General features: G+C 35.6%; 1 long non-coding RNA gene across 1 annotated transcript in view; it reads right to left on the bottom strand.

The window, feature by feature from the left end:
* The window catches only part of LOC144246006 (uncharacterized), a 73,915-nt gene that overhangs the window by 9,211 nt on the left and 38,970 nt on the right, over positions 1–25,734 (bottom strand). Inside the window, exon 2 of the long non-coding RNA XR_013339605.1 lies at positions 13,281–13,426. This is a non-coding gene — a long non-coding RNA (uncharacterized LOC144246006). The remainder of the gene's footprint in view (positions 1–13,280; positions 13,427–25,734) is intronic.

Here is a 25,734-nt window from a genome sequence, read left to right as displayed (position 1 = left end):
ATTTCTAGTAAAGGTCTTCAGGTATCATAGAAATGATGGCCAGTAAAAAGATTATGCCAAAGTTTTGGATACAGCAACTAATAATATTAGGGCTAAATTATCTATTCCATTGCTAAAATAACTGAAGATACTTGGAAATTTTGTAGCTGAGTTTAAAACTGTTTCTGGAATTTTACTCAGGAAATTGAGCCATCAGTGCAAAGAAAAAAGCTTTTCTTTTTCTTTAGAAAAAGACAATGGGGAGACAGATAAATGTATCATCAGCTGAAAAAATATGCTTAATAAAGTGTGTTAATGTAAAATATAAGCAACATTTTTAAGTTTTTAAAATGTAGCTGTTAATCATATGTGCCAAGTAAAAGGCAGGTTAGGCAAATGCTCCATAACTGTTGAAGTCCATTTTGTTACCTTGAAAAAGCAGGAATGTAAAGTCATAATACTCCATTCTTATTTCTATAGTTTATTAACTCTTGGTCAATATGTAGCCATGATACCCCCTTGTTAAAGAAAATCCTTCAACATCCTTCAAGAAAAATATCTTCTAGCTAAGAAATATTCCAAAATATAGAAAGTGTGTAGCTTCCAGCAGCACTGTAGATTTTTTCCATCTAAGACTCAGGGACCTAATAAGACATTGCATCACATACTTTAACATGAATTTTAAGACACACAGCTTTTAGATGGAGATGTAGAAATACACGTGAACATCCAAGTTCAGTTTGGAGTCCAGAGGGCCAGCCAGGTGTCAGGAAATATGATTCACAGCTATGACCATGTTGAGATAGACAGCAGAGAGTACAGAAGTTTTTGGGACAGCCAACACAGACACACAAGGATCTCATGCAGAGCAACAAAGACTGTCACTGTTTAGGTACTTGAAAACTCTGGCTAATAAATATTTAATCCAAAGAACACTTTGAGCCATGTAATTTTCTCCCATATGAAGCTTTACCCTAATTTTACTCAGGTCTGACACTGTCCTAAAATTTTTTCAAGAACTGACTTCTTAGATGTCTTGAGCAGAAACCATGTGTGTTTGTCCACAAGCAACCTGAGTAATTAGGTTATTATTCAGATTATTTTAACTCCCAATCTGAGACAAGATTCTGAGATGGCTGTTCCCCCCCTCCCCCCAAACTTTACAATTTTATTGACTTCTTTCAAAAGGAAGAGAGGTTTTTCTTTAAAGAATTGTGTTTCTTTAAAACTGTGATCCAAACTGATAAAATATTAGTGCCAAAGCATGTCAAATATATAAAGGAGATTTTTTTTTTTTTGCCATAAGGTACAAATAGCAGGCATTAAAATAGAAACAACAAAATTATGGATATTAATACAATCCATTGGAAAGCAAAGTGGACACTCAGAAATTTCCACTACGTGAACTACGTGAAGGGGTTTTTTTTCACTATCTGGGGAATTGTTTTTCCTACATTCACCTTCAAATGAAGTGTTTGAAAGTATAAGAGGACAGGATTAAGGAACTTGAGACCCCTCTTCTACAATTTTACCCCACAAAATGAAGATGACTGGTGAAATTTGCGCTAGACCCATGTCATATGCAGATTTACATCACCTATATAGAGGCGAGCTTGTCATCATGAACCCCAATACAAAATTTCTTTATCAGTGAAAGAGATTTTACCTCATAGCTGGCATAGCTAGATGTACATGTGGGAATATTCATGGCATCTCTCCTGGTAGTCAGGAACCTATGCTTTAGTTACATCAAGAGCATAGCCATGACTTCATTTAAAAATGAAAAAATTAAGCACAGCCATATTTTACTTCAAACCACATGACTTCATCATTTAGCTCCAAACAGCAAATAGCAGAAAAGTGACTTTTCAAAGATCTTTTCAACTAGCAAAGTTCTCCAATACACAGTTTTTAACTAACGCGTGTTTCTGGTTTTCGGCTATATTTTTAATTTGCAGGATTTTATTTCAAGGATAAAAAAAAAATATTTGGATGTTAAAATAAGGGTTAAGCACACTGATGTGAAAATTGAAGCTTAAAAGTACAGCTAAACCTTTTTCTGTTTTTTCCATTTCACTGGGAGACATGAGAATGCATAATACAAAGTAGGGAAATTTCCATCTCAAATGTATGGATTGAAGATATTTAAATAACAATACTACCATTTAGACATTGTCTGAGTGAAAAGAATTTTCAGGCCTTTGAGGTTCATCTTTCACTAGTCAAAAAGTAGCTTCTGGCAGTTTGCATGCTGCGTTGCCAGATTAAATGATAATGTTCCTTCAGGTAAGTGCTACATAGGAGAGAAAAATTAAAGTCTTGGAAAGTGATTCCTGTTCCTCCTAGGGTCTTTTTATGGTAGGTTAACGACCAATAAAATGTGCTAGGAAAAAGTCTCCAAATCATGGAGATGCAGGAAATGAATATTTTAAAGACTTTTCCACAAGCTCTTGCTCAGCGGCCCTGGAGATAGGAGGATATATCAGGAGAGGGTCACATCTTATCTAAACTCATGTCTCATTTGGGGTGGTCACCAGATGGCTATTGCAGTGTGCTAGATTGCCGCACCTAAGGGCGTTAGCCTGTATGTCTGCAAATTGTTTGTTCTACTCTTAGATCCCTGCTTTTCATGGGTCTGGTCATGGGGGATATCTGATTACATATGTGTCTGCTGCTACGATTCAAAGAACAGATTCCTCCAGAACTTCTAAGCTTCAAAAACCAATCTTTTTTTTATTTCTTTCTTTTCAGGCTGATTCAGTGACTTTTGGCTTTTGCCATCCATTCAGCAGCAAGTATTCTAGTGTTCTGGTTTGAAAGCAAAACCAGTGAGAGACTCCAAGTCAGAAATACAATTTATTAGGAAAAGGGAAAAAAACAAAATATATGCAGTAATACAAAAGCAAAAACACTGACAGAGTCTGAATACAACCTGACACCCCTTTGGCCAGCCTGTTGGGAGCAGTCCAAATTGGAGTGGCTGCACTCCTCCTGGAGTGGCAGATGTGGTTCTGTTGGAGCAGTGATCCTGTAGAAGGGTGTAGTCTTCCTCTGAAGGTCCAGTGAAAAACCCCAACTGTTTCCTCCTGGGAACCTTGGAAAGACTGGCTCTGATGTCCCCAAATCCCAGATTATTTCTAGGTGGGAAGGCTTGGCTCCTCCCTTGGGGCGGAGCATCTCACAATGGGATGTTATAGCTCTTAACAGTTATGCAGTGACATTCAGTAGCCTACTATCAGCAATGTCTCCCCTGAAAGAGGACTGGTTGTGAAAGAGATAAGGAAAACTACTCCACAGAAGACATCTTGCTTTTCAGTCTGGGACATCTAGTCAAGATATGCAGATACAGCCTGGATACATGAACAGAACTCAGGTCTCTTAAAACGCACAACACATCTGTATCCTGATGGGTTCCAATATCCCACAAGACCAAGTTCTTGTCAATTTCAAATATCCCACAAGAGCAGGCTCTTCTTGGCAAGTCTGACTACTGTCTGCCACCCAGCCATGGTACAAATAACTGTTTCTAGCACAAAACCCAGTTGGAAAACAGGGTCTCCACTTCTCCTATCTCCAACTTTTGCATCAGGGCATTGGTTTTTGTTTTTTCTTTTGCAGCAGAGGTACTAGGAACATGTGTTCCAGGGAGTTCAGGGAGCAGGGGGAAAAAATAGTGAAGAAAAATATGGAACAAGACAAAGCAGTTCCAAAACTTCACTGAAAGTCTGTGCCTAAATTCTCTTCATGGAAAATCTAAGAAATAATTGTTCATTATATAATGTGAGTTTTAACAGTGCTTCAGTCACTTTTCATCTCATGGCAGCAGCTCCTAGTGATAATATGGTTATTGAAGAACATCACTCAGAATACTAAAAATGTGACACCTTCCACCTATGAAAACTGTCCTAAAGTGTATGTGACAAATAAAGGACATTAAACTGATTTGAACAAATACAAACTTCAGGATGAACTTTTGCAGGATGAAGTTCAAAATTAAGGAAGCAAAGATAAGTGGCTACATTAAGCATGGAACATTCAAAACCTTCTTCATTCCCCTGTAACATTTTTTATCACATTTAAATGTGAGGACAAAGTCTATTTTCAGGAGTCACACAGAGATATAACTATCTCAGCTTGCATAGAGATGAAAAGGAAAGCAGAATTTTCCTTTCCTGAGAATGCCTGAGGGCATAAAAATTTCTGGATTACAAAGTTCTAAACTCTCTGCACTGAATCAATTGTATACTACTATCTTCATTTATGTAACAAGTACTAAGTAGTAAGCTTGACAAGTTGTGCTTGCTCCACTAGTATAGATGGGTTGTATCTCTAACACATTTTAAATTATTAACTACAGAAAACCGGAGACATTGTGTAACAGTTTAAAAGCAAGAAAACAACAACAACAAAAAAAAAAAAAAAATAAAAGCACCATTGTTTTGCATACATTTGTCCAATGTTCAACACCTGCCAGTATGACAGCTTCAGATGAATTTAAATATACATGCCTATTTCCTGGTTCAAACTATATTGTATAGATATTCAAACCAGGCCAGACCAGAAGTAGGCTGAAATGAGTTATTTATCACTCTTTCCAGTTTAATCTGGTTAGGGTATCATGTTTAAAGCTTAATATGGAATGTACACTTGCTATAGAAGAAAGGACATTGGGAAGCAAGACAAAAAATGCTGTTACAATTTTATATATCAACTTTATTTAATGTTTGAAAGAAAGAAAAAGCCATTACATTTATGAATACTGGGACACTACCAAGATTGGTTTGCCATTCAAATAAGAAACTGTTTTTCTAATGTGAAGAAAAGAAACTGCATGCTGTAATGCATAAAATGAAAGTACCTATTAAGCCAAATTAAATTGCCTGCCTGAATGGGTTGATGCTGCTGTTTTTATACAGGACTATATATAGATATATTAGAAATCTCCCAGATGGAAAATACATGAGATTTGAATTTTTTGTTTTCAAAAGAGCAGATATTACTTTCTACTCTAAATTCATTGCTAAGGCTTCAAATTTGTTCTCAAAGATAAGTGTACAAATGTGTTTATGGCACTCCTACCAAAATGTCTAGAAGTTAGATACTTTATTACATATTATCCAGTGACTTAAAATAACATGATGATGTTCTACAAGACAATATATGATGCACAATAATCAGTTTGAAAAGTCTGGGGCTAGACACAAGCACCCATCTTTATGCTTGATGTGGACAACAGAATGTTTTTTCTAACTGCCACTGTACTTATTGATCTAATAAAAAGCTTTTGGTCTGTTCACCTTGAGATGGTGAACATGAATTCAAATATTTCCTATTATTTTAATAATTTATCACATTAGTGTGCACAGTTGGTGGCAAAAAAGGTTATTATGAGTTATTGCTTACAAAAATGGGCATAGCCAGTATAGAAATTGAGCTTATTTAGCTTCTCTGAGCAGATAGAAGCATTTCAGTTTGCATTCCTAGTCATTGGCAATAATAAATTTGTATTAGAACCTATTTTTCTTACTTTGATATTCTCTGTTATGCTTAAGTAGATCTTTTGAAGGTAGTATTCCATGTTTTCACCACTACCACGACTTTTCTCTATTTGACTTTGGAAACCCTGCTTCTTTTATTCACAGATTTCCATACAGTTAATAATCTAAATAAATACTTATTGCTATTCATTTGACATCAAAATGGATATTTTAAAATTCTACATCATGTACTGCTATGACACTTTTACTTAGTTGTAGCCTGCTTCTAAATGAAGCATGTCCCCTGTCCACTTACTCTTTGGTTGACCTGCAGTTTGCAGCAAAGATAATTTCTGTTCATTTCTTTTAAGGTCCTGTGTGACTATAGCAGCTGAAATGAACAGTACAATTTCCACAATAGATATCCTTCACACTAAGTGGAAGTCCAAAATGTCTAGGTACTGGAGATTGAACAATAAAATTTGTTGTTAATACATGCCCCTTGTTGCCTGGAACTCAAAACATACAGCATTTAAAGAGTTTCAGAATAATGGAAAGTGTCTGTGATTGTTTTATGGTACATATCATAATGCATTAAATTTATGTACTTGTGGTAGAAATGTGTTACACTTTCAAAGCATTTTTTTCTATAGAATTATCATTGTGTTTTATAACACCATTGATAAGCATTAACTGCTCCTAGAAGCTGTTTATATAGCAATTCTGAGATAGCTTTCCTGCTTGCCATATATTGTTTTAGTATTTGCTTTTTTGCAGAACCGTTTGGACATGGCAATTTTATAACAAAAAAAACTGCTTTCACATCTGTTTGGGAATTTTCTTTGAGTGAGTTTGGGTTTTGGTGGGGTTTTTTTTGTTTGTTTGGGTTTTTTTATTTTTATTTTGGGGTTGTGCAGGTTCATTTTGCATTGTGTTTCATTTCCTCTTTAAAACTCTTGTTCTGTTTGCTTTTCAAAAACCAGAAAGATGAGATAGAAATTCCCCTTCTTTTGATTTAAGCAAAAATAATGTTATTATTTTTACCTAAGTAAATGTCCTTAAATATGCTGCTTTCACAACAAACTACAGCATGTAACAGGCTTTTTTAGGTTTAGCCTGTACCTGTATGGTTCTAAATGTGTCAAAGTTTAATGGGCTAATAGTGCATAGAGGAATTTGTGTGTGTGTGTGTGTGTGTGTGTGTGTGTGTGTGTGTGTGTGTGTTTACAACTTAGAATTTGATTTAATGAAGACCTCCTTTCTTTGTTAGAAACTAGATATAACCAATCACATCTCATAATCTTAGAGATCTTTTACAGCCTAATTGATTCTGTGATTCTGGGCTTCTATGATTAAAAATGCCACCCCAATCTGAAATTTTTATAAATTAAAAGTGAATTAAATTATCAATAAATTAAACAAGATAATTTAATTAAATTTTCTACCTGAAAGCAGTGCTGAGCACTTAAACTTTTGAAGCCTTTTGAAAATACTGCTTATGGAGTTATTTTCCCAGTAATAGCTTAAAAGTGCAAACCAATCACAATTGTTCATCTGCATTTGGCGCGTGTGTACCATGTAGATCAATTTGTATGTTGGCTATTAATATATATGTACATAAGTGGAGTTGTGTATCTATATGTAAACACACAAAAGAACACACGTTCAGTATAAGAATCATGTTTCTTACATTTGCAAATAAATGAGGTATATCTGAAGCAAAAAAACATTTTCTATTGTCATAGGCCTTCATTTGCCTTTACAACAAATGTTTTCTACCTTTCTCTGTATGAATATAGAGGAACTCCACTGAAACAACATAAACAAAGAGTTGAGCTTTGTGGTATGTCTTTAGAAATAATCTGAAGTCCACTTGAGGTATAACTACCATATTGCTCCTATATTTATTTGTACTTCTTATACTATATTTTTTATTCCTTCTAGACAGCTGCCACAAGCTTCTGCAGACAGGCTCTTGCTTGGTCTTTGTTTAATGCAGTGCATCCACACTTACTATGACTTCTGTAGCATCTGTGGAGATATGATTGCAGCATATCCAGAAATACCTTGCAGCATTGCAGGAATACCTTGGATAGCTCCAGCTGAAGTACTAGGAATAATAGCTGCAGCTTATCCCCCCAAAAAAGACTGCAGCTGTTATTTTATGGGGATGTTGCTCTGGATCAAAGGTACTGAACAAAATCTAGTGGCTATTGTCTACATCATGCACTGTAGATCATCCTGCCTCCTAAGCCAATGTATCTGTACTGTTTCCTGCTTCAAGTGGGGACCCCACAGTCCCCTAGTCTGCATGATTTAGACTTGGTTTGCATGGGGCTACTGTGGAATAGGTATTAACTTTCAAGATTATATGAGAATGTATGTAAACTGTTGTTATTTGGTTTAGTTTCTTGGACTTCAAAAGGAGCCTCAGGCATTACCTTGGCCAAAAATCTGTTACTTACTCCTTACTCCTGTTACTGTCAAGAGCACACCTGGCTTGAAAAGAAAAGGTAGTCCCACAGTCTTTACCACAACAAGAAAAATAAATCACAAATATGACAGTGAGCCTAGTTCCCTTAGCACTTAGCCAAAATTCCAAGTCTTTAGTCTTTAGTTCCAGATACTCATTCTGGTTGTGACAGTAAACACAAAACTTTGCTGAAGGCTCTGAAATACTTGTTCATCAGCTGTTTTTCACTTTAGTGGACTGGTTACAGGAAGAGGTAAATAGACTGACCCAAACAAGCTCTGAATTTCAGATTTCAAGTAAATAGTTCTTTCACTCTCTTACCCCAGAACTTTAAGCAAGGTTCCACTCATCGGTAAAATCACGATCTTTAGAGCTACTCTTCATTTGACACAAGCGACCTTAAGTTATCTAGTCATATTTTCCTTTTGAAAACTGAGTACAAAAAATAGAAGTATTTATATGTGCATTCTGTTGTTTCTTCTTTGTCTCATCATTAAAAAATGAAGTTGTAAATTAAATTGTGCATGGATTTCCCTTTTGGCACATTTATCCCCTACAGGTCATTATGATGTGTGGGTAGAAAATGTTGTTGCACTTCAAAGCTATTGTTCCTGGTAGTGAAATTACAGTTTTATGTCTGAATAGACCCATATTTGATTAAACATTTATCATTTATAATTGTTTCTCCACCATAAAAATATAAATGAGCTGACAGTGAAAAAAATCTGTTCTTTTAAATTAAGAATGATAAGGGTTCTTTCAGTAGTTTCTCAAGAACAACACACAGTGTACCCTGCACTAATATTAACATGGTGCTATTTTTTATATAAGCCTTGGTTGTTTTGATCCATAAATTTCTCAAAATGAAAGAAACATCATAAATAGTCTTAAAAAATTATGAAACACAAACTCTTGGCAGTTACGGTATAAAAACAGATCACTGAACCATATGGTTGCTTAAGAAAAAAGACAAAACAATATGATATATTTCACAAAGTTAGAAATACTATTCATGGAGAAAGACAGTGAAATTAACAGATTCCTGTTTTCCTCTATAGTGGTTGTTTTATTCCCTGAACCATGACATTCAATTGCCCTCCTCTTTACCTGGACGACTACAAATGTTATGATTACTTATAAAATTATCCAGCCATTCTGAAAAATTCATCTGTAGCGTTTGCCTTTCCCATTTCATTGTGGCCATGCATATGCAAGGCTGAAGACACACTGGGCAGAGGAAAAAATCCTTTGCCTCTGCATATTTTCCATGCCCATTTTCTCTGATATTTCTTGAGTCTAAAGAAAACCACAAGAAAAAGACAGTCTTGCTGGGCAGGATTCAATCTGTCATCAGTAGATTTAAAGCACATATTCTTAATATATCTCCTCCTTGCCTCCTTATGTCACAAGACTATGTCCAGTCTCGATACTTTAGATAATGCAGGGGAACTAAAATTGCTCTGGCAAATGTGTGCCTAAACAATTGTGTTCCACATTTGGTTGCCTGAAGAATGTAACATGCAAAAATTAAAAAATATTCTGCTTTTGTTTAGCCATCTAATTTCTATTGGCATAGCCAAAATAGCATGGTATAAAAAGGAAATATGGATTTTTCTCCAGTATATCCAGTCTATATTCAGGTTGTTTCACATTCACTTATTATGGAGAAATTGCACTAAATTATATGGTACCTAAACTTTATTTATCTTATTATGAGATTTCTCCCTCTCTTGCCATCACACCAGAAAAAAATGTGTAACAAGGAGTATTTGATAGGTAGTGTGGGGAGGTCATCTGCCCATGGAGGAACAGTGACAGATGGGGGCATGCAATGGCAGCAGCCTTGCCACTGTCACAGGTTCGCCCATCCCTAGCAATACGAGTACCAATAACATTTCTGCAAGAGAAAGGACAGGAGTAAAACAGGTTGCAGAGATAGCATTGGTGCATAACCTGCAGCAAAAAATAGTATATCACCTACCTAAAGTGATGTTACTTCAGTTGAAGGTAATTCTCACCAAGAACCACCTATCCCACTGCAGATACTCCTTTGATACTAAAAAAAAAATTTCTGTATTTCCACACCTGTTTCTCTATTTACTATTTGTAAACAAAAAAATCAGCAGACTGAGGGGAAACATTTTGGTGTGTAAATCAAAAGTGATGTGACATAGTGCAGAGTTTGATTTGCTACTCAATGTGCAATATATAAATCTGTACACTGGCCCTCCATCTTTCTTCTGGTGTTGGGAAATTCAGATTCCTGAAATATATGTTTTTTTAATACATCCATTTTAATAGACCAATACTTTAAATTAAATTAAAATACCAGAAGGGAAAGTCATAAAGGAGCTTGAGAGCAAAAATGTCAAAAGTATAACCAACTTTTACTTTTGTTGAACTGCAAATGTCCGACATTGATGAAGTAAAATATTTCCCAAAGAATTTACACTAATGCTTCAGTTGTTCCTGGTAAGCAGCTGATACTTAATCTTCAGTTGCCTTGGATATCTTGTTTTGCCTCTGATGATAATTATTTTTCTATATACTCAACAAATAAGGAAGAAGCAAATTTCTGACAGCATAATAAAAATTGTTATTCAGAAGAGGGTTGTTAAATATTTTGACCTGTTTTGAAACACAAAGTTAAGCTTTAAGAATGTACTTTTCCAATATCTAAAAGAAGATTAAAAATTCATCCTTACTTAGGATAGCAGAAAAAAAAGTACTTACAGCTAAGTATTTGCTTTGGTTCACTGAATTAAACAAAAATTACTTTCCAAAAATTCAGTAAATTCTCAAGTACATGAAAATTGATGGCTTCTCATTGTTTCATGAGTTTAATCAAGGAAAAGACATATGAAGGTCTGTTATTTTGATAGAATAGTGTGCATATCTCAAGGTGTAATGAAAAACAAATGCCATGACACAGCTTGCTAATGTGCCACTGCAGTAGGAGGCAGTGCAGTACAGTTGCATTCCAGCAAAGCTGTGTTTGAGGCTCTTCAGGCAGCCTTTGCTCAGACATTCAGCTCCTTGAACAGATCACAGTGTCCACCTGACCTTGTTTGTAGGTAGTTTAGGCAGTTTGAAACAGCACCAATGTGAGCAGAAAAAAGTAGCTTTAAATGGTATATTGCTCAGTAAGTGGTCTTCTTGTATTTCTCTCATGTTTTGGAAAGAATTTCCAGTCACAGATGCTGTTTGGGAATAGTTCATTAAACTGATGAAAGAGATGAACTACATTAGCACATCATACTTCAATAGCTTAATTTAAGGCATTGTAATCACCAGAGAGAAAATAACACACGCTATGTACTTGAATATGACCTGTATTCAACGGTGTGTGTTTAACACAACCTTCAGGAAGTCTCAGAAATCTTCAGAAAAATCTTCTGTCAGTTCTGCCTCTGCACTTGTATGTCACAAATTTCTGCAGACAATTCTGCTTTTTTTATGTGTAAACTCTTAGCAGTCTTATAGGATGAATTTCTGGCAGATGGGTATAATCCATTCATTGGGTTATGGGTCGTGGTTCTCTTGGGGCAGTTTCAAATTCACATAGTGCTTTTAATATTCTTTCATCTGGATGTGGCCCCATGATTTGACTATATGACCCAAGGAGGTTCATGGGTATTGTTTATTTCACAAGCAACAAAAAATAATTTGCATTCTAAAAAATGTGCTCCTCATTCACTCATTGGAGATCATAAGATATGAGCAATAGTAATGTTTAGGAATATGTAATTCTTCTTTATATAAATTTTACCACAGGAGAAAGAATCTGCTCTCCAAAGAGAGACAAAGATTTTCTTGGAAACAGTAGTCTCGGCAAGCACTCTCTAATCATCCAACTTCCCAAGATATACTCAACTATATGGACACAAATAATAGCACATATTTAGGAGTAAGAGAGGAGATGAGGCCAACCCATTCATTATCCAAAAATCTCAACAGATCTGAGAAATTTGAAAGAAGTATTAGGACTTGCAGATCTCAAAGGGAAAGAAAAATATAGCATTTGAGGGGGAAAATTCTATGAAATTTCTTCTTATTTTCATGTCTTTGGTTTTTTCCACTTTATCCATTAGAGATTGTAAATTAATGGATGAGGAAAAAAAATTAATGTCATCATACTTTCCTAATATTATTCTACTTGTTAAAGGAAAAGTCAGAATTCTCAAAAAAGCAGGGTTAAAAAGATGTTAAGGTCTGCAAGTGTGCATGTTTTCATTCTTCACAAAAACGCTGAGATATGCTAAATCTCAGATTACACACAATGCTGGAGATGCTATCAGTAAAACTGTGGAGAAACTGCATTTAACATTTGTTTTAGTCCAGAGGCAGAAGCAGAAATTAAAACATGTCATCAAGGACAGTTAAATTTGCATTAACTAACCATTAAAGCAAAGAATGCATTCAAAGGGATTTATTTTTATGTGCCTTTCAGAAGCATGCCAGTGCACAGCAGGTTTTTTTTTTTATTAAATTGCCGAAGCCATTCTGAGGATATTTTGCAACAACTAAATCTAGAAATTAAGACTTTAAGACTTAGTTGTTTAAGTTCTGCTAGGGAAAAAACTCAGGAATTTTATATTAGAGAGGTATTTTTGCTTCAGAAATTGGATTGCATTGAAAATTGAATAATTATCTGTGTTAGTATGACCAAATTTGCTGGCATTTATGGAAACTGCAAATGTGTAATCAAAAAGGTAGTAAAGCCACTTTGTAAGAAAAGTAATCTCTAAATAAGTGTTGAGGCTTTTTTTTTTCCATTAAATACTTTCAGAACTTTTTACTATGCTATTTCTGCTTGATCCGATAGCACAATCAACAAAAAACCATGTGACAATATCTGCAAAAGAGATAATTTTCCATAGACACTTCTGAAAGAATTCCAAAGCCTTATTTTGCATTAGCTAAAATTAGGGTATGTATGATCTCTTTTTTTATATTTCTGATTAGAGAAACTGATCACAAAATGCACATTGCATACAGCTGGAGATCTAGCTTTTACTACTCAGCTTACAAAACATTTTGTTTCAGTGGTTATAGTTTGAATTCCCGGCTATCCCTAAACTGATTACAGCAAATCAAAACATATAGGTTAACTTATTTTTTATTTAAGCATAACACAACAGAGTAATTGATTTTGAAAACTGTCACAGAATTCCCAAGGTCATTCACAAAAGCAGCACATTTAATTCTCTCCTTTGGTACTAAGAAGTGTTTGACCAGGGTAGATTTTATCATGGTAGAATTTGTCAATAAGTTATCAGAAGTGCATTTTGATTTCAATTAACTGCATTAAAATATTGGTAGATACAATAAAAATAGTTTATATTACTTACCTGATGTCCAAGGTACTTTCCATCTGGTCTCCTCTTCTCCCCCAGATAAAGGTACAGCCAACCTTTCTGACATATGAGTGGGATCAGGAGGGTTGTCACCTCCAACTCCACTCCAAGAGGCCTTGAAAACTTCAGTGCCACAGGAGCTGTTGTTTGAAAAAAAAAAAAAAACAGATGGGTATGAACCATTCCTTACAGAAGGAAAAAGTAGGTAGACCTAACTCCTTGGTTTTGATGTAAGTTTTCCAACTTTGTTTCTCTCCTGACTTTTCCTCCATCTCAGAAAGTCTCAAGAGTTGATTCTGTTGACCCTGAAAATGTCATTTGACTCAGGGGTAAGAAAGACTTATAACATGTGATAATTTACTACAGTTTGCACAGCTTGTGCACCTGGCCTGACTCTGACAAACCTGGTAAGCTTATATATTCTCTAATACAGTATTCCATAATAGAGGGTACACATAAAAAACATAAAAACACAAGGGCTATTCATGGCAATTTCCTGCAGTTATTTGTTTCTGATTTTACAAAACCAAGTGCATACCTGCAGACACACATGGGAAAATATTGTCATTTCTGATGCTCTGCATGTATTGGGAACAGCCATCTTCACTAATAATTAAAACATATCAAATGCATGGCTGGTCAAGAGTAGCATATGAGTTCTCATGGACTGTGCCTGTGGACCACAGTATGAACTTCTGCTATGACAGAGTCAGTAGCATCTTTTAGTAAAGGCACTATTTGACAATACTAATTGAACTTTTATTTATTAAATAAATTAGTCAATGTCGGTGCTCAATAATGCATTAATGGATCAATTAATTTCAAAGGTAAAGAAAATGTTTTTATATTTTAAGAAATTTAATATTTAATTTGACCTTTATTCATAAAATATTAAAAATATTTACTCCTAAATTTATTTCTTCAAATTAAAATGTAAAATTTTACTATAAATTATTTTACAACATTTTTTATTTTCTAAGAATTGTGATTTCCTTTTCTACCAGTGGACTCTTTGAAGGAGTCCAATGTTATTCATCAGTGGCATGGTGAAATCATAACCAGGCACGTAACTTTATTAATGTGGGATAGGTGATGAAATGAGAGAGATTCTGCACTTCATTTGCCTTTAACATATAATGAAACAAAGTGCAGTTCTCATCACTTTCCAGGGAAATCCTCAAAGCTGTCATGGTTACCTTACTTTTGATCAAATTAGGCTAACAACTTTTGACAGCACTTGAAAAATAATAACATTTAATTTAAAAATGTTTGAAACTTACCTGAGAAATGAGGTATTTTGAATTACATTCTTGGGTTTTTTTATGTCTTCTCAAATTAATTTGGTAGAAATGAAAAGAAAAAAATAGAAGAATGACATTTCAAATGCTTACGTGTGTGAACAAGATTTATGCACTCATGGCAATGTGTGGAAAATTGTTTCTGAGAAAACAAAAGATGAGAAGATATATTGTAGACAGATTTTGGTATTAATTATCTGAGCTATTATCATTCACATACATGTGAGTTACTCACAAAAAAGAAAGTTATTTTTTGTTTTTACCTGGTGGTCAATTATTGGGAAAGGAAGGAGCTAGGACGGTAGTTCAGACAGTTAGCTGGAAACAGAAGTTTCCTTGAAAATCAAAGAATAGTGCAGAAAGAAAACAGTCAGGGAGACAAATCAGTAAATATACAACAGATTTAAAGAGGTATAAAAGGCCAGGCCTGAAAGACAAAAGGCTGTGATTTTTGATAGGAACACATAAGTGATGGCCTGGGGCTTATTGCATCATGGAATTGCTGGAATGAGAACAATCCTGACAGACAGGAAACAGCAGTCAGGGAGAAAAGGAAGACAGTTTTTTCATTATTTTTCTTTCATTCACTCTCAATTTTCTCCAAATGATTGACTATCTAGCTCTCTTCAGTTAAAACTTGCTTGAGACTTTGATATGTGTTTTTTAGAAAAAGACACAGATGAATGCTCTGGCAGTCTTGTGGCCTCAGGAATACATTAGCAGTATTCACAACTTTCATTCCAGAATCATCTAAATCTGCAGAACCGTGTATGTCTCTGAACATAAACACACCCAGATTCATGGAAGATGTAGCAATCAAACAGTATGGAGGAAGATGCCTGTCTTAGAATGCAAAATATTTTTGGGGTTTTATTATGTTGGGGTGGGTTTTTTTTGGATTTTATTAATTTGTATTGTTTGTTTGTTTTTTTTTCATTATATTATTTGAAAAGAGATCTTTTTTTTAAATTAAGAGTATGGTCATAGTGTAATTCAAAATATATGTTTATGGATCCAAGAATCCATAGGATTCCAAGATCCAAGAATGGTCCATGTCAAATTTCTACCTTACTCAGACATGACTGAGAAGTCCCATTCTGTACGGATCCACTAAGCTTTGAACAAGTTTTAGGACTCTCATGGTTTTACCCAAGCCAGCACCATCACCACATAGCTGCTTGCATACTTCCTGTCCCAGGAAGATTAGATTAAAAGAATTCAAATGGTAGAAGTCAAGAGTTTAAGAATTTAAATACAATAAAATAATCATTCTCAACAACAACAATAACAAATTACAGTGAAAAGAAAAATAAGAGTGAAAGAAATACAACCCAAGAAAGACAAGTAATGTAAATGAACATTTTTTCAGCAACTGATTCATATCCAGATAGTCTCTGAGCAGTGGATTCACCCCCAACTCTCCCCTTCATTTTACTGCAAAGCATGAGCTCCTATTGTATGAAATATTTATTTGTTCAGATGGGGGTAGCTGTCCTGGCTGTGTCCCCTCTCATTTCTTGTGTAGACCCAAACTACTCATTTGTGGAGTGGTGTGAGGAGTAGAAAAGGCTCTGTGTAAGCACTGCTCAGCAATAACAAAACTATTCCCTGAGCTATCAAAACTCTTTCCACCATAAACCCAAAACATAGTCCTACGCTACCTATCATAAAGAAAATTTACCTCAGCCAAAACTAGCACAATTACTATTTTTTTTCTTCTAAAACTGAGTGTAGACTCAGTAGCACAGATTTTATTTCTTTTTCTGCCATTTTAAGAGCAGAAATCACCAAGAAGCTGGATAGAACTGCTTGATCATCCTGCTACTTAATTTATTCTATGACCAAAAAAAAAACCTGAGAAACTTCTGGCATTTCCTTTATTTTTTATTTTTATTTTATTGCAGTGGCAACATTTTGTGGTTTTGTTCCCTAAGGAAGTAAAACTCCAGCCATCATTGCCTTGCACTGCCTGTATACACTGCTGCCTGTATGTATCTGGTTTTAAACCTGTTGGCAGATTTGACAAAGGAATATCAATTGAAACATTACCTTCTAAAGATTACCTAAGCACTTCTGTCTGGGTAGAGCAGTGTATCTGAATCTTTTAATGAGATAAAGACTGCAGTGTGAGGGACCCAGCCACCTGGAATGTGAGATGGAGAATGCGAGAGTGAAAGGAGGGCTCTGTCCGTGGTGCTGTTTGAACTCAGCTTGGAATGCCTTGCTCCGAAACCAGTGTCTAAAAGAGAGGAAAACGAAACAGTAATGTATTCTGCCATTTGGGCACAAAAACATAAACAGATTAAAAAAAAAATGACAGACACTAGAAAGATAATCAATTAACCAGAAGTATTTACAGGAGACATATTTTCTCCTTTATTGATATATTTTTTCATTTCCATCTGTGTACAAACAAAAGCAGAACTATGACAGAGATTTTTTTTTCCTTTATGTATATTCACTTACTGTGAATGCACTAAATTCTTCTTAAGAAGAATGCAGAAGAGCATAAACCACCTTTTTAAAGACTGTTTTACAACAGAATTAACTGGAATCTTTTCAGAAATTGGATGGATCAAATGTAGACAAGCACAAATTTTATTTGATCATAAGAAACACAGGAGGAGGGAAGCTGAAATATCCAGGGGCAAAAAAAAAAAAACCAAAAAAAAAAAAAAACAAACCACAACAAAACTTCTCAATAATAAAGAAACAAAAACCCCAAAAAAAACAAAAAAGCATCACTACCAACAACAACTTAAAGTATATTTTTTCAGACTCTTCCACATACTAGACCGATATCTTCTGAAGAGATCTTTTGGCTTCTCAGGGAATCTCAGAAGGGTTTTGAATTTCCTTAGATGTAAAGAACTTGTCATAAATTTCATTGAAAAGCTGTGGAGTTTTGAAAACAAGTACTCATGGTGAATTCATAAAAGCTTGGCCATTCTGTTATCTCTCAGACCTTCTTTAAACTCAAAACTTAGAAACTGTACTGAAATATACAATCTTTACTTTTACTATTTTTTTACTTTTCTTCCTTTCTTACTTTGTTTTTTTCTTTATTTCTTGGATTTAATTTTCTTCCCCTTTTTTCAAATGAAATAATAAAACTTTTTTTTTTTACATTTTCCATATAAATAAACTATGCAAAGTGTTTCTTTAGAAAAAAAGACTCTTTTGTTGAGACATATGTTAGTAGATTTAAAAATTTGCTCAGATACTATGCAGTTAGAAATATACCACTTGATATTTTAGCAACTTTAAATAACTTAGAAACAATTCTACAAATGAAAACAAAATCAAAGCCGTTTATTAATATCTTAATTATTAATATCTTAATAGATGCTTTGACAAGCAATAAAGCAAACAACCACATAATTTTGAGGCATAGAAATTAGGTCTTGAAGAAAGATTAGTCACTGAAGGAAAATTAATGATGGCTTTGTATCTGTTGAAGGTTTTTGGATGGGATTTTAGTTGGATTGCTTTTGTTTTGTTTTTTTCTCCTGTATTGTTTTGTAGGTCAGTCACTTGGGAGGTCCACTGAGTAGTGCAGAATTCCACACAGCCAAGTTCAGTGGCTTCAGCCTTTTTCATTTTTAGATTTCTAAATATTTAGATGATTCTCCATTAACACAAACATGAGCTTGCTGATATTAGACTCACTTCTCTGAGTGAGTTACCTCTCATGTTAACTTGGTGGCACTCCAGAATGCCACCTAGAGAAGGCTGAAAAAGTATTTAGGCAAAATACATGTTTCTTTTCTCAGGAATATCTGTCCTTATGCAGTAATTATTTCCTACAGTGTCATATCCTCTGACTCACTGCCACATTATCAATCACATTTTGACATGGGAAGGCTGTGGCATGAAACACACAGATACTTTTTAATTCCAGTTTGCATAACCAAATTTTATAGTAAAAGTGAATCTTTTACATGTGGAAGCTGAGTTTGCACTAACAAAATGTGGTGAATGGCAAATCAAAAATCAGGGTTAGGTAATATATAAGTGTGAACCCAAGAGATAAATAATGGTGTTAGGGATGACATCCTTAACCAGGGGAGAAAAGGCAGAGTAATTTATCTCTGTCTGTTTTCTCTTTGTTACCATTCTTGTAGGGACTATAGCTGTTTTTCATAGTTTTTGTTAACGCCTTTGTGTTTACATGACATAAAGGAAGATTTTTATATGCAAAATAATTTTTCTTTTTATTCTTTCTTATGCTCTAATGCTAATTCTTGCCTATATACCAGGTTGCATTCCTTCAGTAACCAATAATGAGCATTTTTGAATTTGTATTTATAAGCCTGGTGCTAATATAGCCCTAATATGCCTGTTTTTTCAAGGTGTAGGATGTCACAGTACAATATGAAGTGCATAATAAACAGCTGGGGTGTTTGGAAGGTGTGGGGCGTGGAGAGGTACTCAGACCAGAGGTTTTCAACCATGTTTTTATTTCTGCTTCTGCTACCTTTGAACTCCATTGATTCATACTTTCTTGGCTACACCATGACTTCAAGAATCTCCATGACAGAATAACTATAGCAATATTCTTGATCTGCAAGTCATGGATGTAGACATCTTCAGGCTGTGAAAAGGCTAAGAAATACCCTGTTCTCTCATATGGATAAGTTATTTTGAGACACACAAAAGTTGAGTATTACCTCTTCTCACAGAACTTTTCAGAAAAAAAAATGCCATTGATGAGCTTTATATGATGCAGAAAGAAGACAACAAGGCGCATTTCCAAAATGAGTAACACAAGCCCATTATAAATGCAATAGCTTTCAAAATACAGGAAAATAGTTTTCCATTAATATCCTGAAAAATCTTCCCCTGAAATGTCAAATTTAAGAGGGAATAGAAAGTTTTTTAAAATTTATATAATTGGAGGCTAAACTCATGTTTGGTTGGCTCTTTTTTTTCCTTTTTTTCCTTAAATGACATCTATAATGTGGAACAATACACCAAACTTACAAATTTAAAATAGGGAATTTAATAAAAAGGATGAACATCTATGGACAGGGTTCATTAGGCTTACTACTAGCAGAATACAACGACTCACCTGCATATTACACAATGATTTAGGTTCTGAAGCTAAAATTTAATCTTTTAAACATTGGTTAATATTATCAGCCACAAGTCTTCTGGGACTTTTAATTGTCTGATTTAAATTAAATGCTTTTTTCCAGCTTTTGTTATCAGTCAATTAATTTTCAAAACCAATTAAGATAAAAATCACCCATAATATAGTATCATACTTATTATTAAATGTATAGTTTTGTCAATCTCATTTACCATTTTTGACCTGCCCTTAATGGCTCCTGATTAGAAGGGGCATAGACTCCAGGAGTTGTGCCTGTGAGCTATTCATACAGTTTGAGAAGCATGTTCTCTTTAACTGAGTATTGGTTTTACTAACTGAAGAGGTAAATGAGTAGTTTACAATGAATAATTCATTTGACATGTGTAACCCATTTTTAGGCTAACATAATATCATCAAGTAGATCCCATTTTCCTAGCAATATGAATTGAATATGTGCAAGAAAACTCCTTTTGTGTTTTCAGTTCTGTTTGTGGAAATGCAGAAGTAAATGTATTTACTGTTAGTTCAGTATTTTTTTCTCTTTCTTAACTGAAAAGTTGCACAAGGATATTTGATGTCAATATTTGAAATCCCAGTGTTGCAAAGGTTTTTTGTGAGTGTATAATGTTCTCATGTCGAGTCCTAGTGGAGACAATGTAATTCATATTTATTTTCTGGAAAGATGCTTTTTGTAAGCTCTTGTAAGACATCATAGAACTGTAGAATGGTTTGGGTTGGAAGAGACATCAAAGATCCTCTAATTCCAACATCTTTGCCATGACCAGTATATCATGCAACTAGGTCAGGTTGCTCAGAGCTCCACCGATCCTGGCCTTGAACACTGCCAGGGACCGGGTAACCACAGCTTCTTTGTACAACCTGTTTCAATGCCACAACACTCTCAATGTACAGAATTTGTTCCTAATATCTAATCTAAGACTACCCACCTTTATTTAAAAGCCATTCCCCCTTGTCCTATCATGCCCTTGTAAAAGTTCCCTCTCCAGCTCTCTTGCAGGTCCCTTTTAGATACTGAAGTGCACCTACGATGACTCCCTGAAACTTTCTCTTCTCCAGGGTGATCTAGCCTAACTCTCAGCCTCTCTTCATGGGAGAGGTTCTCCCAACATCTGACCATCTTTGTGACCCTCCTCTAGACTCACTCCAGCAGGTCCACATCCTTCTTATTTTAGAGATCCCAGAGCTGGACACAGTACTCTGATTGGGGTCTCAAAACAGCAAAGTAGATGGGCAGAATGCCCTTCCTCACCCTGCTGTCCACACTGCTTTTGATACATGCTTGGACACAGCTGGCCTTCTGGGCTACAAGTGCACATGGCTGGTTCATGCCCAGCATGTCATTCACTAACATTTCCAAGTCCCTCTACTCAGGGCTGCTTTCAACCCATTCTCTGCCAAGTTAATGCTTGTGCTTGGAATTGCCATGACCCAGGTTAGGACCTTGCACTTGACCTTGTTGAACTTAAGGTTTGTGCAGTGCCACCTCTCAAACCTGCCAAGGTCCCTCTGGGTAATGTCCCTTCCCTCCAGCCTGTCGACTGCACCACACAGCTTAGTGTTGTGGACAAACTTGTTGAGACTTCACTCAAGCCCACTGTCCATGTCACTGACAAAGATGTTAAACAGTACCAATCCCAAAACTGAGGCCTGAGGAATGCCGCTTGTCACTGGTCTACAGCTGGGTATTGAGCCATTTACCTCAACCCTGTGAGTGAAACCAGCCAGTCAATCCCTTATCAGTCAAGTGGTGCCTCTATCAAACCAATGTCTCTGCAGTTTATAGAGAAAGATGTAATGCAGGACAGATGACACCAATTACTCTTCCATCATCCACCACTACTGTAATCCCATCACAAATATGTTGGGCACAGTTAGCCCTTGAAGCCATGTTGGCTGTTGCTCAGTCACTTCCTTATTTTCCATGTATCTTAACATAACTTCCAGGAGGATCTTCTTCATGATCTTGCCAGGCACAACATGAGACTGACTGGCCTGTATTTACCCAGGTTTTTCTGGTTTTCCCTTTTTAAAAATGAGGGTCATATTTCCCCTTTCCAAATCAGTTGGAACTTCACTGGACTGCCATAATTTCTCAAATATAACAGATTGTGGTTTAAGCACTTCCTCTACCAGACCCACAGATGCATTTCATCAGTCCCATGGACTTGTTCACCCTCAGGATCCTTAGACAGTCTCACACCTGATCTTCTCCTACATCCCTCCTGGGTTGTACCCAGGTAGGAGTCCTTGCTTTTGCATCCTGTAATTAGGTCAGTGTGGCTAAAGCACTTGTTGGTGAAGACCAAAGCAAAAAATGCCATTTAATTGTTCAGCTTCTCCATATCCCAGATAACCAGGCTTCCCATTTTCTTCCAGACAAGACACACATTTTCCCTAGTCTATCTTTCATCATTAATGTACCTAGAGAAGGTTTTCTTGTTGCCCTTGAAATCCCTGACCAAATTTTAATTCTGCTAGGACTTTAGCCTTTTTAATGTGATCCCTGGGGGCTCAGACCAGTGTTTCTCCTTTTTCGCCAATGTTTCTATCAGTGTTTCTCCTTTTGAATGCTTGTAACCAGTGAATTGAAATGAGGCTGCATACATGGATAAAATGGAACAATGTAAAATGTGAACTAATACTGTGTGGAAATAGTCCACATTCTCTCTCTGAGCCTAACTAACTCCACTGTTTTTGTGTACTCTGAGTCCTTTTCTGAGTAGTTTATCTTTGCTTTCCTTTATGATTAGACTGTCACATCTGTGTATGATACAACATGACATTAAAAAACAGTAAATAAGTCAGATGATCACTTGTTGTCTACATAGTTCATGTAAATACAGTTGAAAAGCTTTGCATTTCAGAAAATGAAACCTTTTATTCTCAAAGGTCTGAAAGTCAGAATGTAGATAATTTATCATGTTTTTCTGTTAGTTGAGGAGCAGATAATTTCTTTCCTCTCACTTATGTGTCTTCTTTTCTGTAGCCAGTTGGAGTTATTTACCTATACCTGAAAATAGAATGTACCTGGATATATGTATTTAAGAAAAGAATTTCTGTAAACCAGCATCAATCCTTGAGAGCAATCAGCAGCAAATCTGCATGTAAATTTTATAATATATACCAATAATATAAATAAGTCCAAGAACTGAATGTAACTTTTATAAAGGTAGTAGGTTTTCAATAGTGAATATAGAAACTGTATAGAGAACCTTTATTATGCTTGCTGCAAACATTTTATATGATAAATGAATACATTTTTCAAAAATGTTTGTTGTTGAGCAAACCACTGACATTCAATAAGGATTTCTATTTGGATAAATGCAAAAAAAAAGCAGGTGATAAAGCATGAATAAATATTAAACTTGAAGGATGTTGAAAGAAAATAGGAGACATAGAAACAACTGAACCATTGCAAGAATCATTTGACTGTTCATTTCATATTGTTTTCTCCACATAGGATATTTATTTTCTCCCTCTAAAATTGCCCTCACTGAATCACAAGGTTTTCACCTTATGGCATCAGATGAAAAAAGTTAGCAACTTCCTAACTGGATCTTTCTTGACTATGATCCATTTCTTCATTAAACTTAAAAATCTGCAGCCGGGGAGAATTAAGCCTTAAGAACTACAGAGGGCTCATCATTCAAGTAAATGAATGTTCTGCATGAATGTTGTAAGGAGTAAGAGTGAAAAGAGTGAGCCATCTGTTTTAGAACTGACACAGGATTTAGAAGTCTATATCACAGGTATAGATCATAAGTTAGACTTGGCGCTTACATTTTTCTGTGAATATTACAGGGCCTTTCTGAAATTAAATTTAGCCAAAGGCTGTGCAATCCATGCTGCCCAGAGATTAAATTAGACTAGTTAGGGAATGTGGTGAAATATCCTGGTTTATTTCCAGAAAAACTCCATTAATCTATTATTCAAGCAGAATATAATATAAATTAATCATCAAGGCAAGTCCATATCCTCTATCACACCAGCTGTTTATATGCAGGGAAAGAGAGAGAGGAAAACAAATGATAAAATTATTCTAGTCTAGAGAATGAGGAAGGAAATCTTATATATCATGATTCTGGAGACTTAGAAATGTGCATGGTAGTAAGATTGTATGAACCTATCCTGAGATAGCTTCAGCCAAAATTTTGGAACATTAAAAAAAACAAAGCCTCAATTTACTTGCTGGAGTGCTCAGCTGCTACTGCTTTTGGATGTTTTGTTCCAGATAGAAATAAAATGCTCGTATACTTCAATGGCAATAAGAAACATGGTATTTTAAACCCTGTTGGTCCATATTGTATCTATGTGTCACATTTCAGTATCAAGAATTTCTACAGTTAGACTCATTTGTAGAAAGAAGGGGTATAGTAAGAGGTTGTACCCAAAATGAAAGCTTGGTCCAAGAGTTTGTCCTAAGAGCCTCAATGATTGGACTAAGTTAATATCAAGATTTATTTCATAGAAATATGGATTTTACTTCAAATTATTAACTTTTAATATTAACCTTCTCTATAAGGAAGCTAATACATCCTTCTTCAGTTCTTTCAACTTATCTTTCAGCATAAACTGTAGGCATATTGGCCACCTTAACAAAATATTTCCAGCAGAGTATACAAAATTCCTTTCCACTTAAATGAGCTCATAGACTTTATCTTTTCCATAGATGGTCTGTACCACAAGTCAGACCACTGGAAATTAAACTAAAAAGGCATTACACCAAGGTGTAAAGAGAACTTTCATGACACCTCTTAAGGCAATGTTTATGCTGCTGTGCTAATCTGAAGCCCCCTGTCTTCACCTGCCCAGCAGAGGCACGGTCAGCTGCGGGGACACTCCCCTGTCTTGAGGAGAGTCGGGGAGCAGCTAAGGCAGAAAGCTACACTGTCTGCCTTGTTTGGAGGAGAGGCAGCATCCGAGGAGATAATGAGGGAAGCTGACTAAAGGCTGGGAAAACAGCTTCAGTTTTAATCCAGGCTCCTAAGAGCTCTGAACTCCAGACGATCCAACAGCCAAGAGCGCTCTTGAATCACAACATCTCTTGAGACTCTCAGCAACATCTTAAATACCAGGCTGGTAACAACATTGACCAATGAGGGATTTGGGGAGTGGAAGGTGAAAGGACAGACAAATAAAAAAACCAATGGGGGAAGTTTAAGGGAGGGACCCCGGGACCTCATCCAATCACTCGACACACAGGGTAGAAGATTCTGGAAGAATGGGATGGGGAGCTGAGTGATGGGCAAGGTGCCAGGGAGGGGATAGGGGAATGACTAAGCATTTTCCAGGAGATTGACATTGAGGGAACAGCTGGAAAACTCCTGGTGGAACCACTGGGAGAAAACGGGGGATGGAGGGGCAAACCATTACAGAACTGTTACAGAAATATAAAAACACAATACAACATGTTTAGTTCCTCAGTAACTAAACTGCTCAGTAAAGATAGGTGAAAGTCACTTGCACTTCATACCACTAATACTCGTAGCAAATTAAAATTTATATACAAAATATTAAGCTATGTGTTGAAAAATCTGCTGCCTGACAGCCAAAAAATCTACTATGTGTCAGGAAATCTTCATGCCTTATAGCCTTCAACTTCAGAGCAGAAAGTTTTCTATTCCTCTTCCCTTTGCCATCACACTTATTTTCACTGTATGTGGTGCATTTTGCACAATATTAAACTATCAAACTGATCTCTCAGACTGTACTCCTGGTGTATTTACTGCCATTAGAAAGTATTTTTTCCACATCATGAGATAAAGATAGTTTTTCTTCTCAGCTAATATAACCTTTTTGTGCAAGATATTTCAAAAAGTGTCAGAACAATATTCTGCCAAAATGCTGACAGTTCAATCTGACTCACAGTACTTCTTATTTCAGTCCCACAGCATATTACCTGGAGAATCGACATATAAATTAGGACCTCTGGCCATTTTTTACTTCATACATTAGCCTATTCCTTTTGAGAAAGACAAGCTACAGATTGGTGTGGGTGTCATCAGAATATGTTATGACAGTGCTTTGCATTTATATC

This window comes from Lonchura striata, chromosome 3 (genome assembly GCF_046129695.1).
Source record: "Lonchura striata isolate bLonStr1 chromosome 3, bLonStr1.mat, whole genome shotgun sequence".
NCBI classification, from domain to species: domain Eukaryota; kingdom Metazoa; phylum Chordata; class Aves; order Passeriformes; family Estrildidae; genus Lonchura; species Lonchura striata.
This window is presented reverse-complemented; position numbering and strand designations above follow the sequence as displayed.